Raw genomic sequence first — 13,845 nt, forward strand, 5'->3', positions numbered from 1 at the left:
GTGCCAAAGGTTCGCCACCATGGGCATAGGGGGTGATCTGCAGGAAAGGGGAGCTGGGGAATCTCCCCTATTTATTACACCTCCTTAAGAGGTGGGGGTGGAGCAAGCCCATGGTTGGGATACCCCACAGGGGGCTAAGGAACTTGTGTGCCTATTGAGGATTGGAGGGGACTTCAGTCATGGGCACTTCGCCAGTCTGGAATGCCTCACTCTAATCTTCCAATATGATATATTCCACCAGCAGGCGGGCTGGAGGAACCAGTTTGCTCTGGGGGACAGCACTCAGGCTGCCCAGAAGCTTGGATCACCACCCATGCTGCACCATTTTGCGTTCCTGTGGTTTCTGTTAATAAATTCTTTGGCTATGGCCAATTTCTTACTCACACTAAATATTGTCTGGTGTCTTATTGTGTCAATATTTAGGGGTGATGTGACAGTGATATCATTGGAGGAAATCGCAGCGGTCAGCACACCCCCAGTGCAATGGATGAGCCTCACCCTGGGAAAACCACCTTCATGATCATGGTGTCTCCACTGCCAGGTAAGTGTCTTATTGTTGGGAATTAAGTTTAACCGATTGGGAAGGGCCACACCTCTGCCCGCAAAATGGAGGAAAGGAGAATGATATAAACTGCTTTGGATCCCCATTGGGGAGAAAGGTGAGGTATAAGCAGGGCTTCAAGTTTTAGGTTAGGAATTTCCTGGAGATTTGGAGCAAAGCTGGTGAAGCTGGGGTTTGGGCAGAGAGGACATCAGTGAATATAATGCCATGAAAGGACAGTTTGCAAATGGAATAAGGAGCAGCAGTCTAAGACCCAAAGCTACATGTTGCAAAATGAACTGCAAAAATGTGCAATTCTGCACCATGTCTTTCCTTCACCTCTGGGCTGGCAATTAGAGGGCCACCCGTCAACCTTTAAGTACCACCTTTGGCCCAGAAATTGCCTGTTTAGGACATTCCAGAAGGCAATACCTGAAAAGAGTAGAGTTTGAGGTGAAGAGGAAGTTCAATGTGGATGTGATGATTCAAAACCCATCCACTGAAGCTGCAATTTCCTCCAGAAGAACTGATCTCTGTAGTCTGAAGTCATTATTACAAGCCACCCACACTCCACCTGGAAGCTGGTGTAACCCTGGCCTCCATCCCCTGCCTTATAAAATATTGAAGTTCATATTATTTCTCATACCATGTGCTGCAAAATGCCAGTTTCCATGTTTGTCTGGGTGGGTAGCAGTGTGTCCACTCAGAAGCAGGCCACAGGCAAAAGGTCTGTTTAGCAAGATTAAATCAATTAATGAGTTACTCCAGTGAGAATCTGGAAGCCTCATTAACTATGGACATGATCTTGATAACCACATCTCACTGAACTACTTTGACACAATAGACACTGAAAACCTCCTTGGTATCTGATGCTACATTTCACTACACCTTTTCAAAAAATGGCTCTGCAACAAATGGTTGCTTTCTTGCATTTCCTCAACCTATTGATACACTTTTCCTAAAACGAATCAATCCCTTCCTAATCTGATGCCTCTGCCAAATTTGAATAACCTAAGTGGAGGCTCCAAAGAGTTACTCTGCATAAAGCCATTCTGTGCTTCCTGATTAAATCTAAGAGCAATTGACTCCATTGTCCCGGGTACTTAGAACAATAGAGAGAGCTTTTGATTAGCTCAAACCAGCAATCTCAGCATGGAAACCCAGAAAATCCAGGAATAGAAACTTACTAGCTCCCTCCCCAAACTGCTCATGGGGGTATAAAAATACAGAGCACCCCAAGTTCCACATTCTTAATGCTGGTTCTTCCCGGAGGTCCCCACTTCATTGTGGTGTGCCTCAGGGGGCACTGTTGTCCCCACTATTATTTAACATCTATATGCGACCCCTTGCTCAGTTGGTACGGAGCTTTGGGCTGACCTGTCATCAGTACGCTGATGACACTCAGCTCATTCTGTTGATGGAGAGGGGAACGGTCATCGCCCCTGCGGCTCTTCAGCATTGTTTGGAGGCGGTTGCTGGTTGGTTGAAGCAGAGCAGGTTAAAACTGAACCCGTCAAAGACGGAGATCCTTTGGCTGGGGCAGGAAGGAGGGGGTGGGGATTTCCAGCCGCCGATATGGGAGGGGGCTACATTGGCACCGGCCTCCTCCGTTCGTAGCCTGGGGTCCACCTGGATTCGTCTCTTTCAATGGAGACCCAGGTGGCCCATGTAACCCGGGTTGCGTTTTTCCATCTGCGCCAAGCCCGGCGGCTGTCCCCCTTCCTCTCTCAACCGGACCTGGCCACCGTGATCCACGCAACGGTCACCTCCAGACTGGATTATTGCAACTCGCGCTACGCAGGCCTTCCCTTGAGTCTGATTCGGAAATTAAAATTGGTCCAGAATGCGGTGGTACGCTTGCTCACAGGAGTTGCCGCCAGAGACCATATCTCGCCTGTGCTGTGCCGCCTGCACTGGTTACCGATTGAATTCCGAATCGTTTTCAAGGTGTTGGTTTTGACCTTTAAGGCCTTGCGCGGCCTGGGACCCTCGTACCTACGGGACCATCTTGCCCCATATGTCCCAAATCGGCCTCTGCGCTCAGCAGAGGCAAATTTACTGGTGATCCCTGCCCCCTCAATGATGCTGCTGGCCTCCACCCAGGCCAGAGCCTTTACAGCTCTGGCCCCTGCCTGGTGGAATGCTCTACCTCCAGCTACACGGGCCCTGCGGGATCTTAATGAATTTTGCAGGGCCTGCAAGACGGAGCTGTTCCACCGGGCCTTTGGGGAGGCCGGCCGCTGATGCCCCCCCCACTTTCTAAAATCTGTGGACCCTGCCATTCCCCCTCCCTCTTCTTTCCTCCCCCCTCTTTTCTTAGGGGACTACGAGTAGGACGCCATCGGTAATTTTGATAGATGCTGCATTTTAATGGGGGTCGATTTTAACATATAGAGCCATATTTAATAACTATTTAAAATTTTGATTTTATTTGTGCTCTATCTATTTGTTTGTTCGCAGCCCTGAGCCCTTCAGGGGAGGGCGGTTTATAAATATAAATAATAATAATAATAATAATTTACTCTAGCACTAGCTGGCTAGCTAGCCAGCTCCTGCTGCTGGTTCAAGTTCTCAATGCTGGCTCAAGCCCTCCAGGCTGTCTTCAGCTGCTGCTGGCTCCAGCTGCTGCTGGCCCTTACTCTCCATGCTGGCATCGGAATCCCTGCCTTCTTCCAGAACTTCTCTGCAGATTTAGGTAATGTATAAGTCCCCTGCTTCCCCCAAACTCCTACTCTATCATCCCACCTATCTTTTCCTCCCTATCTATATACTTAGGAACTGTGTGTATGTGCCTTTACTTCTTACTGTATGATTGCTTGCAAACAAAATTTATATAAAAATATTTAAAACTGCAATTTGGTCTTTTGTGAATTCTCTGCAGATACGTTTCAAGCTGTTTCTGGTATACATAGTCTTAAAAGATCCCTACCCAGCCTGCCTCTCGCATTGCCAAGCCGCTTTATTTTCCCCATTGCTACTTTAAGATATTTGTGTGCTGTTACACTCTTAGCAGCTGGTGGAGATTCCTTAGAAATAAGTTCACAACCTGTGAAACCTGGGTAACACTGGTAATCTTTCCTATGTATAAGAATCAAGTCAGAAGATATACTGAGATCCCATAAATGAGCTTCTCTGCATGTACGTTTAAAAATTTTCCAGAAGTTGGCGTATAAGATCCCAATTTGGATTAAACTGTATAAATGGGGAGAGATAGACACATTCACTTTGTTCCCAATTTGTCATGATCTTTTGGAGCTCCTTGTTTGTCCCATTGGAGCAAGAATGCAGTGTCTGTATGTTGCCCAGTTGTACAAAATGTTGAACGAAGCCATTGCAGTGTGGGAGAGAAAGGGGTCTTCACACAAGCTGTTTAAAAGCAGTTTAACTACTTCCATGGAACTCAGAGCATTATTTTGTTTTGGCTCTGAGTTACTCCTTTATGTTATGAAAATACAACCTTTCATGGGGTTTATTGTTACCTCATAATTCTTTGTAGTGTTTCATGTTTACAGGAGGGCCAATTTCTTAGTATTGCTGTGGAGTGAATGTTAGGAACTAAATACGGTGAACCTACTTTTGGTTTACATTCCTGCAAAGAAAATGTTATGAGGAAGAGTACTGCTAAACTCAGTCCTAAACCAAACCAGCAGGTGCATCTATAATGATAGTTTAATGGAGAGTCAAGCTGGCAGAGGAATGCAGATATGCTTTCTTCTACCTTTCTCCCACTTGCTTACAATTTCCTCCTTTGATAATAGCCTGTGCCGCTTATCCCTCCGAGGTAGCGCTACATGAGGAAAGAAATTGTAGCTTTGCCACTTACCATTTATTAATCTATATTCTCCAGATTTTAAAATATTTAGAAAAACACTCATGCTGGGACCAGCATTGTAGTTCCTCATCCCGATGTCAGCATTAGAAATTGGCAATTGCAAGCACCATCTTCTCCATTGTGAGTCACTATGCTTCTAACTGAAATGGCCTTAATCTTATGTCATGGTGCTTTTACTGTGACATTTGTATGGTTGCCTATTTTACAAATTAGATGCAGAGATCTATTATACTTCACTAAGTAATGATATGCCCTTTTCTGAGACATAATTGGCATTACCACAGTTCCAAGGCAAAGAATGAAGGCCTTCAAATTGTTACGAATGGTGATTTCCTAAAGCTTCTCCCCTCCTAACAACTTTTTTTTCACATAGGAAAGAAAAAGACAGCTTCAAAGCTCATAGCAGTGAATTCAAGCTTTGCTCAGAAGAAATACAGTGAAAAATAGCTATGATTGAAGGCCACTTGTATGCAATTGAGTCCCTTTGAAATCCATGGGATGAACATTCATGCACCAACTGGTATTAACCTCACAACATTAACAAAGATAATAGCCGCATTGGCTTTTATTTCAACTGACAATCATAGATTTTTTTTAAAAAAAACCTGTGCTTTTCTCCAAATTTCTTTTAAATTATCAGAAGGATCATGCATCTTTTACTATTGTGACCAGAGACCAGACCTGCACTGCCTGCTAACACAACTTTGAGAATAATTAGAAAGATGAGTAGCTTAGGGAAGAGATCTTTGGGGAGAACCATAGGACATTATTGTGATGCTTGTTAGGAAATTCACACATTACTCTAGCTGTTTTCCCCCACCCCCCACTTGAGTCCCTTTGAAATCCATGGGATGAACATTCATGCACCAACTGGTATTAACCTCACAACATTAACAAAGATAATAGCCGCATTGGCTTTTATTTCAACTGACAATCATAGATTTAAAAAAAAAAAACCTGTGCTTTTCTCCAAATTTCTTTTAAATTATCAGAAGGATCATGCATCTTTTACTATTGTGACCAGAGACCAGACCTGCACTGCCTGCTAACGCAACTTTGAGAATAATTAGAAAGATGAGTAGCTTAGGGAAGAGATCTTTGGGGAGAACCATAGGACATTATTGTGATGCCTGTTAGGAAATTCACACATTACTCTAGCTGTTTTCCCCCACCACCCACCCCCAGCCTTCTGGCTATGTCTTGTTTTGAATGGTAGGGGCAGGACTTATGATCAAATTCTGTTGTCATAAATTGTGTTGTCTTATGCACCATTGTATTTGAAAATCAAATTTGGCCCATGTGCTTAACAAAACATTTGCTTTGTGATACACTGATGGCATATTAGAGAGCTAATGCCAAAGATATAGCTTAACAGGCAATCAACATGCCTGCCGCATTAGTTATTCCAGTCAGCACTCAGTTGAAACAGATTATGTATTGTTGTATCTAGATGTATAAAGCTGTTTTTGTGATTTGGAAAACATGGCTATGGGGAACCTTAGCACTATAACTCTGTATATTACACAAGGCAGGTATCGGCATAAGCAACAAACAAACAAAAAAACCCTCCTCTTGGAAAACACTGTATGTGATTACTATAGGGAAGATTTCAAGACAGAGTCCAAATGCTATACAGTTATAGGACATTTTCTGAATGGCTTTTTTTCTAAAATGTAACAGCCATGCACTGCTTTTTAAGACATAGAGTGAACAAGGCCAAGACAAATAAACTAATGTTGAAAGATCTTGGCATATGCCTGAGAGACACAGTAACCAATGATATGTTAATGTTGGCCTCACCTAATTAAAACCCACAAAGGAGAGTGCAGCTTGCTAGCCATGAACTATAGCTAGACAAGTTCTTGACAATTGCCTTGCATTCTCAGACAGCAACAGTAGGAAGCTTATTGATGCTATATGGAGTGTACGTGTTATGTTTGCAGATTATTAAGAAGCATATGGTCAAATTCAAGCCATGACTCAGTGGTAGAGCATTGGTTCTGAATGCATAAGGTTCTAGCTTCAGCTTTCAGGAATTCTAGGGCTGATTAAGGACATAGGAGCCAGGGACGTAGGTATAGACTTTTATGGGGGGTTCAGGGGTGGGGCCACACCCCCAGATGCCCCTAGGGCATGGGCACGACTCCCCAAGCCCTGCCCCCAGCATAGCGCTTATAAAAGCAGCTCTCCAAGGCCAGCATGGCAGACTCCCATGCCCTGCCCTGCCCTGCCCCCCACCAGCTGGGCTCCCATCCGGCAGCTGGCAGTTCTTTCTGCCCTCCCCTCTGGACAGAGGCATAGAGGGAAAATGAAGCCCAGTGCAAAATCTGAGTTTTGCCGCCGCCCCCCCACCACTGTGATGCTGGAATCCACCCCCAAACAGCATCACTTTCAATGGTGTTTAAACTAGAGAGCCCAAATTCTCCTTTTAAATCCACCTTAAAGGGAGAATCTGTGGTCCCTAGTTAAACAACATTGAAAGTGATGCTGTTTGGGGGTGGATTATCCCCCACCCTGAAACAGCATCACTTTCAATGTGGCGTAGTTGTTAAGAGCAGGTGCATTCTAATCTGGAGGAACCAGGTTTGATTCCCTGCTCTGCTGCTTGAGCTGTGGAGGTTTATCTGGGGAATTCAGATTAGCCTGTGTGCTCCCACACATGCCAGCTGGGTGACCTTGGGCTAGTCACAGCTTTTCGAAGCTCTGTCAGCCCCACCCACCTCACAGGATGTTTGTTGTGAGGGAGGAAGGGCAAGGAGATTGTAAGCTCCTTTGAGTCTCCTACAGGAGAGAAAGGTGGGATATAAATCCGAACTCTTCTTCTTCTTCTAAACTGAGGACCTCAGATTCTCCCTTTAAATCCATGACAAAGGGGGTGGATTTAAAAGGAGAATCTGGGGAAATTTGGTGGGTGCCTGCTGTCAGACGTGCAAATAAGCTAGAAGCACCAAACTTTCAGGGTATCTTTAGGAGACTCTCCTGATGATACCACCCAAGTTTGGTGAAGTTTGGTTCAGGGGGTCCAAAATTATGGACCCTCAAAGGTGTAGCCCCCTTCTCCTATTGGGCACCCTTTTTGGGAGTCCATAGCTTTGGTACCCCTTGACCAAACTTCACAAAACCTGGGTGGTATCAATAAGAAACTCTCCTGATAATACATCCCAGGTTTGGTGAATTTTGGTTCAGGGTGTCCAAAGTTATGGACCCTCAAAAGTGTAGCCCACATCTTCTATTATCTCCCATTGGAAACAATGGAGTATGGGGGTACCCCTTCTGGGAGTCCATAGCTTTTGACCCCCTGGACCAAACTTCACAAAACATGTGTGGTATCAACACAAGATGCTCCTGATAATACATCCCAGGTTTGGTGAAGTTTGGTTCAGGGTGTCCAAAGTTATGGACCCTCAAAGTGTAGCTCTCATCTTGTATTAGCTCCCATTGGAAACAATGGAGGATGGGGGTACCCCTTCTGGGAGTCTATAACTTTGGACCCCCTGAACCAAACCTCACCAAACCCAGGTAGTATCATCAGGAGAGTCCCCCAAACAATCCCTGAAAGTTTGGCACTGATAGCCCAAACAATGCACACCCTGAAGGCCAAAAATTGAAAAAACCCTAAAAATGTTTTAAAAATCCACAAACGGAGGGGCGGAGCTTCGGACATAAGAACATAAGAACATAAGAACAAGCCAGCTGGATCAGACCAAAGTCCATCTAGTCCAGCTCTCTGCTACTCGCAGTGGCCCACCAGGTGCCTTTGGGAGCTCACATGTAGGATGTGAACGCAATGGCCTTCTGCGGCTGTTGCTCCCGATCACCTGGTCTGTTAAGGCATTTGCAATCTCAGATCAAGGAGGATCAAGATTGGTAGCCATAAATTGACTTCTCCTCCATAAATCTGTCCAAGCCATGAATGGGGGGCTTGAACCCGAGAACCCCCCTTACCTACGTTCTTGAGCGCCACTATAAATACTATTTACACCAGCACAGAGGTACTTATTTATTGACTTCAATTGACTTAAAAGGGTGTAAGGATGTGCAACAGTGCAATGCCTTGATGCCAGTGCAGCTGTAGCACCAGTGTTTCTCTGGCACAGGACCCCGCACCAGTACTGATGGAACCAGTTTTAGTTGGCTTCCTGAGCCCTTTCATCCCAGGAATGCTCCCATTTGCTGGCACAGACTAATGCTAGCAAAATCAGTGGTAGTATCCATTGTGCTGCATAGGCCACTTTCAAAGGGAAAGGAGCAGGGTGGCTATCAGCTTAATGGCCACAGAGCAGCAAACCTCTTAGGAGGCAGCCAGCTTCACCCCAGCTGAGTCATCCCCATTTGTGGTACAACTATTCACCCCACCCCAGGGTTGCACTATTAATTTCAGTGGAAAGGATTCAAGTTTAAGCTTGATGTAGATTTTTTTTATTCCATCAAGATTGAATTAACACTTTCTTGTGTCACTTACTCATCCAGTAGCCCAATGGCTTAAAACAATGGAGTCTATTCTGAGTATTACTTTAATTTCTCCAATCTGTAGCTCTGTCAGCTAAAAGTCAGGCCCAGCTGAAAACTATGTTCTTTTTGAATAGAACCTTAATCATCTTAGTAAGTAATTACATCTTTTAGCAATTATGACTGTTGGCCAAGCTGACTCAGCAAATTACCATGAGAACGTTATTGGTCTGATCATACCACCTGATGGGTAGTTTGTGTATATCTACTTTTCAATGCTCTCATTAGAATCTGTCTACCTTTTTCTCTTCCTTTGTTTTCACTGCTGTTACTCTGTTTTTGATGTACTGTCTACTATCTGAAATATTTTCAACTTGTTAATTGTTGCCAGTTAGTATTATCAGTAATATTTATTATTATTCTCTGCTTGCATTAGCTGTAAGGAAACTAAGCTACTGAATGTTTTAAACTGTTTAAACTAAAATTCATTTGAAGGAAGAATTAGGCAGGGAAATTGAATCTAGGAGCATGAGAAGACCACACAGAGCATCTGTCAGCAGAACGTGATTTTGCTGAAGTGTGTGTGTGAAGCATGATTTAAAAAACCAGGGTGGAGTGAATTGAATGGCAGAGAGAACAGCTGGGCTCCAAAGGCATATAGAAAAGTGAGAACTCATAAGTGAAATTGCTAGGGAATTGCTTTAAATTTTGGAAGCTGAAAGTTCAACAACAGAGAACTGTAGTGAAGTGAGAAAATAAAAAGCCAAAAGGTTAAGTCATTGTGATTAAGAATGGAAAATGAGGGATTAGATACATGCATTGATTTTGACTGAGTTAAGGAAGCTGAACATTTCATTCTTTATGTTCCAATTTATTGCAAGTCTTAGTAGACCTGCTTACTATGCTCACCAGGAAGAAGCACTTCTTTAAAAACTAAAACCTTGTGAGCTCTGGAACAATGATCAATCTAGTGTTTCCAAAATTTTGGAATATCTAAATAATGCATATGTTTTGTTCAGTCTTGTCTTTTACTTATTCACTTCCCAAACTTGTCTGCATCTTATACCCGTGCTTCTTAATGAGTCAAGAATGCCAAGTACCTCTTTTTGACATGCTATCTTCCCCAACATGGAACCCTTTCCATTTTTGAGAAAAGTGGCCAAATTCATTGCCTGTGGTTGGCATTTGGTTCTCACCTTAAAACAGCCACTGCTGGTGGTCCTGGATGATGGGTAAGTTGTGAGCTTCCCTGAGCTGTGGGTCTCATTCCAGCATGGAACAGTAGGTCCCTTCTTTACAGTATCTGTGATCTCATCCCAGAACCAGGGCAACTGCCAGGAGAAGAGCATGCTGATAGCAGCGCAGAGAGAGTACAAGCATCACAGCAGCCATTCAAGAAAGCAACCATCTGGCTACAGTGTGGTAGTGGCTTTATTTCTTTTTCTCCACAGCCAACTGGTCCTCCTCTGGACACCTTGGCAATCTCACTTTTATCTAACCTACTGTGCTTCTTGCTGAAAAGAGAGCAGGAAGGCAGAATTTGGTAATTTTAAAATCCATATTATATACTTCATGTTAATAGTTGTTTGTTACATTATTGTATGTATGAGTTTGATGGGGTGATGTACAGTGGTTCCACAGCTGTTTTGGTTGCTGGTAATTTCCAGTGGGGCTCTCCGTGTGCTACAGAGTACCACTATCTCATATCCTTCTGAGTTTATTGACTTGAATTGATTTAGAAAGGTGCAAGAATGGGACTAGCCTTAACTACTGCCTGAAGAAAAGAAATCCTGGCCATTTAATAGAGGCTTAATGTGATGTTATTTATCTCCATACCATATATTAACTGCTCATTTCTATATATGAAACCTCTATTAAAGGACATTTTTCTCTAGGTCTGTCCTCAACCCTAGATGGCACTGTCAATGAATTGCTGCCTGAGGTAGGTGCCAGGATGGGCTGACCGAATGGATAAGACAAACAAGCTAAAGCACAATCCAAATAAGAATCTAGAAGTCATTCTAGTTGGGAAGGCTGGGAGCTTCCAGGTAGTTGTTCTATCATTGGGGAATCTGAGATGGAAAGGATAACTAATTTGAAGGAAAATCTCTCCCTATATGACTCTGGTTACAACTTTCATGCTAACTCCTCCTTTCATCCTTCCCTATAGGAGGATAACAGTTGTGGTAGCTATCAAAGACACTGTGGTTAGAGGTTCAAGCTGTACCCTCCCTTTTTGCATTTTGTTGGCTATGTAAAGTGGCTCTGTTTAAAATAATTTTTGATGTAAATTAATCATCTGCAGCTGGCTATTACATTGAAAGGGTTTTCCATTTGTTTTGCTCAAAGGCAGTTGCTTTGGGTTCACTATGTCTGACAGGGTTGTGATGCTCCTGGAGATTTGAGGGTGAAGCCTGAGGAGGACAGGTTTTGGTAATAGGAAGGGGATTCAACAGTGATGTATGCCATAGAATGCACCTTCTGAAGCTGCCATTTTCTCCAGGGAACTGATGCCTGACATCTGGAGATCTGTTGTAATTTCAAGGGATCCCCAAGCCACACTTGGGTAGTGGTGCATTGTTGGCAATGTGCGAAGAATCTCAGGTAGAGGGCTTTCAAATCACCCACTTCAGGATCCTTTAACTAGGTCAATTACACAAAGGCCAATTACAGCATGCTGGCAACTGGGGAGCAGAAATAGCACATGGCAAACTTTCTTGTACTGATGTACAAGGAAGCCGCAAAATGCCTCCTGCTCTTCTCTTTCTGCACAGAAAACAAGAGCACTTCAGGCACATGCCTGATGCCACAGCAGGGCAGAGAGGTGGTAAGCTCCTCCCAAGGACGTAGGTAAGGGGGGTTCTTTCGGTTTTTGGCCTGCAGGGGGTGCATTGTTTAGGCTAGCAGCACCAAACTTTCAGGGATTGTTTGGAGGATTCTCCTGATGACACTGCCCAGGTTTGGTGAAGTTTGGTTCAGGGGGTCCAAAGTTATGGACTCCCAAAGTGGGTGCCCCATCCTCCATTGTTTCCAATGGGATCTAATAGAAGATGGGGTCTACACCTTGATGAAGACTCTCCTGATGAAAACTCCCATGATTGGATTTAAAAAGAGAATTTGGGCTCTCTAGTTTAAACACCATTGAAAGTGATGCTGTTTGGGGGTGGATTCCAGCATCACAGTGGCTGCCCGGGGGGGGGGGGGGGCTAAGATTTTGCACTGGGCTCCATTTTCCCTCTATTGCTCTGCCCAGAGGGGAGGGCAGAAGGAACTGCCGGCTGCTGGCTGGGTGGGCAGGGGAGGGGAGTCTGCTGTCCCCGGCCTCGGAGAGCTGCTTTTATAAGCGCTAGGCCAGGGGCAGGGCTTGGGAAGGCGTGGCCACCCACCCCCACCCCCCCATAAAAAATCTATACCTATGTCCCTGGTGGCGCACTGGGATCATGCTGCTTCCTATAGGGTTTCAACAACAACACCACCCCCACCACTCGTGACTGCTCTGTGAAGCTGTAGAATTCATTTCAAAAAGGTAAACAAATGTATATTGCTATTCCTAGGTGTTATGCATTTCACTTGAGCCTGGAGAAATTAACTTAACATATGATAGTGTTTTTTAGTCTTCATTATTAATTTTTTTTAAGAGAAGGTGCAGTGTTTTAAAAGAAACTGATTTTATTTGCAAAAAGAAATTCATTCTCTGTGTATGCGGGTGTTTGGGTTTTATTGCAAGCTGAGAAAAGGAATCTTTCTTGAATATGCCTTAGATTTTACTGGTCATCATGATTTCTTTGATTCTGGTTCAAGGAAAGGCTGGTGCTAGGTAACCTTTCTGCTGGTCAAAAAAATTACTTCTGCATGTTTTTTAAAATAACAGACTGAACCACTTGAAAACTTCTGCTTTAAAATTTTGGCTGCCTAGCATGTTATGTTTCCTGGCATATAAATACCAGGTAAGAAATCAAGATCTTGCAAGGCAAATAAGGGACAACAGTAATTAGTTTCCAAACCAGGCATGGTCCTGACAAGCAGAGACTGGTAAGGTACAATGAGTAAGGTGATATGTGGTCATAGCCCATATTAAAGCACAAAGGCTACATATTAAATCACAAAAGCTACCTACCACACTACTTCTTTCCAATAAATAAATGTGTCTGCAATGATAAGCTAATGTCATTCTGACTCAAAGCTACTTATTAATATTAAATTGGAAAGAAAATAAGTTGTCATGTCTGACTGGTTCATAGTATTGCTTGACTTATAAAAATGATCAGGAATATTTGGATGTTACTCACAAACAAAATATTACAGTTCGGGAGATGCTGCCTTCATGTCTAATAACCTTGAGCCTCCTCTGAAAAAGTATATCAATATCAGTGTCGATAGACAGAGATAGAGACAGAGACAGACAGAGACAGACAGATATATACACAGAGGTGGGATCCAACCAGTTCTCACCACTTCTCTAGAAGTGGTTACTAATAGGGACTGGAGGTGCATGTGTGCTGCAGCGCCACTGTTTGAATCCCACCACCATCGGAACCTGTTATTAAAATTTTTTGATCCCACCACTGTATATCTATATCTATATATATATATACTAGCGGGGGCCCGCCACGCGTTGCTTTGGCAATTGTCCTTCTCATCACAGTCCGCAACCCATACAGATGTCCATTTCAGTGATTTGAAGGTCCGATAACCTGCCCGCAACGGGGAGGGACATCCTGTGAAAATTTGGGGGCGATCCGTCCAGCAGCTTCTGAGGGAGACCATCAGGACAAATACACGTTTAGATTTTTATATACCGGTATATAGATATATATACACACAATGGTGGGATCCAAAAATTTTAATAACAGTTTCCGATGGTGGTGGGATTCAAACAGTGGGGCTGCTGCACACACACACCTCCAGTCCCTATTGGGCAGGGAGGTTGCTTTAGTAACCCCTTCTCGGCACTCAGAAAAAATTAGTAACCACTTCTAGAAAGTGGTGAGAACTGGTTGGATCCCACCTCTGTATATATATA

The 13,845-nt window shown here is 43.8% G+C and overlaps 1 pseudogene; it reads right to left on the reverse strand.

Annotated features, from left to right (window-relative positions):
• Nucleotides 1-427: 427 nt before the first annotated feature.
• Nucleotides 428-549, reverse strand: LOC125440427 (annotated as a pseudogene).
• Between the last annotated feature and the right edge of the window lie 13,296 nt (nt 550-13,845).

Source organism: Sphaerodactylus townsendi, linkage group LG10 (assembly GCF_021028975.2).
Source record: "Sphaerodactylus townsendi isolate TG3544 linkage group LG10, MPM_Stown_v2.3, whole genome shotgun sequence".
NCBI lineage: Eukaryota > Metazoa > Chordata > Lepidosauria > Squamata > Sphaerodactylidae > Sphaerodactylus > Sphaerodactylus townsendi.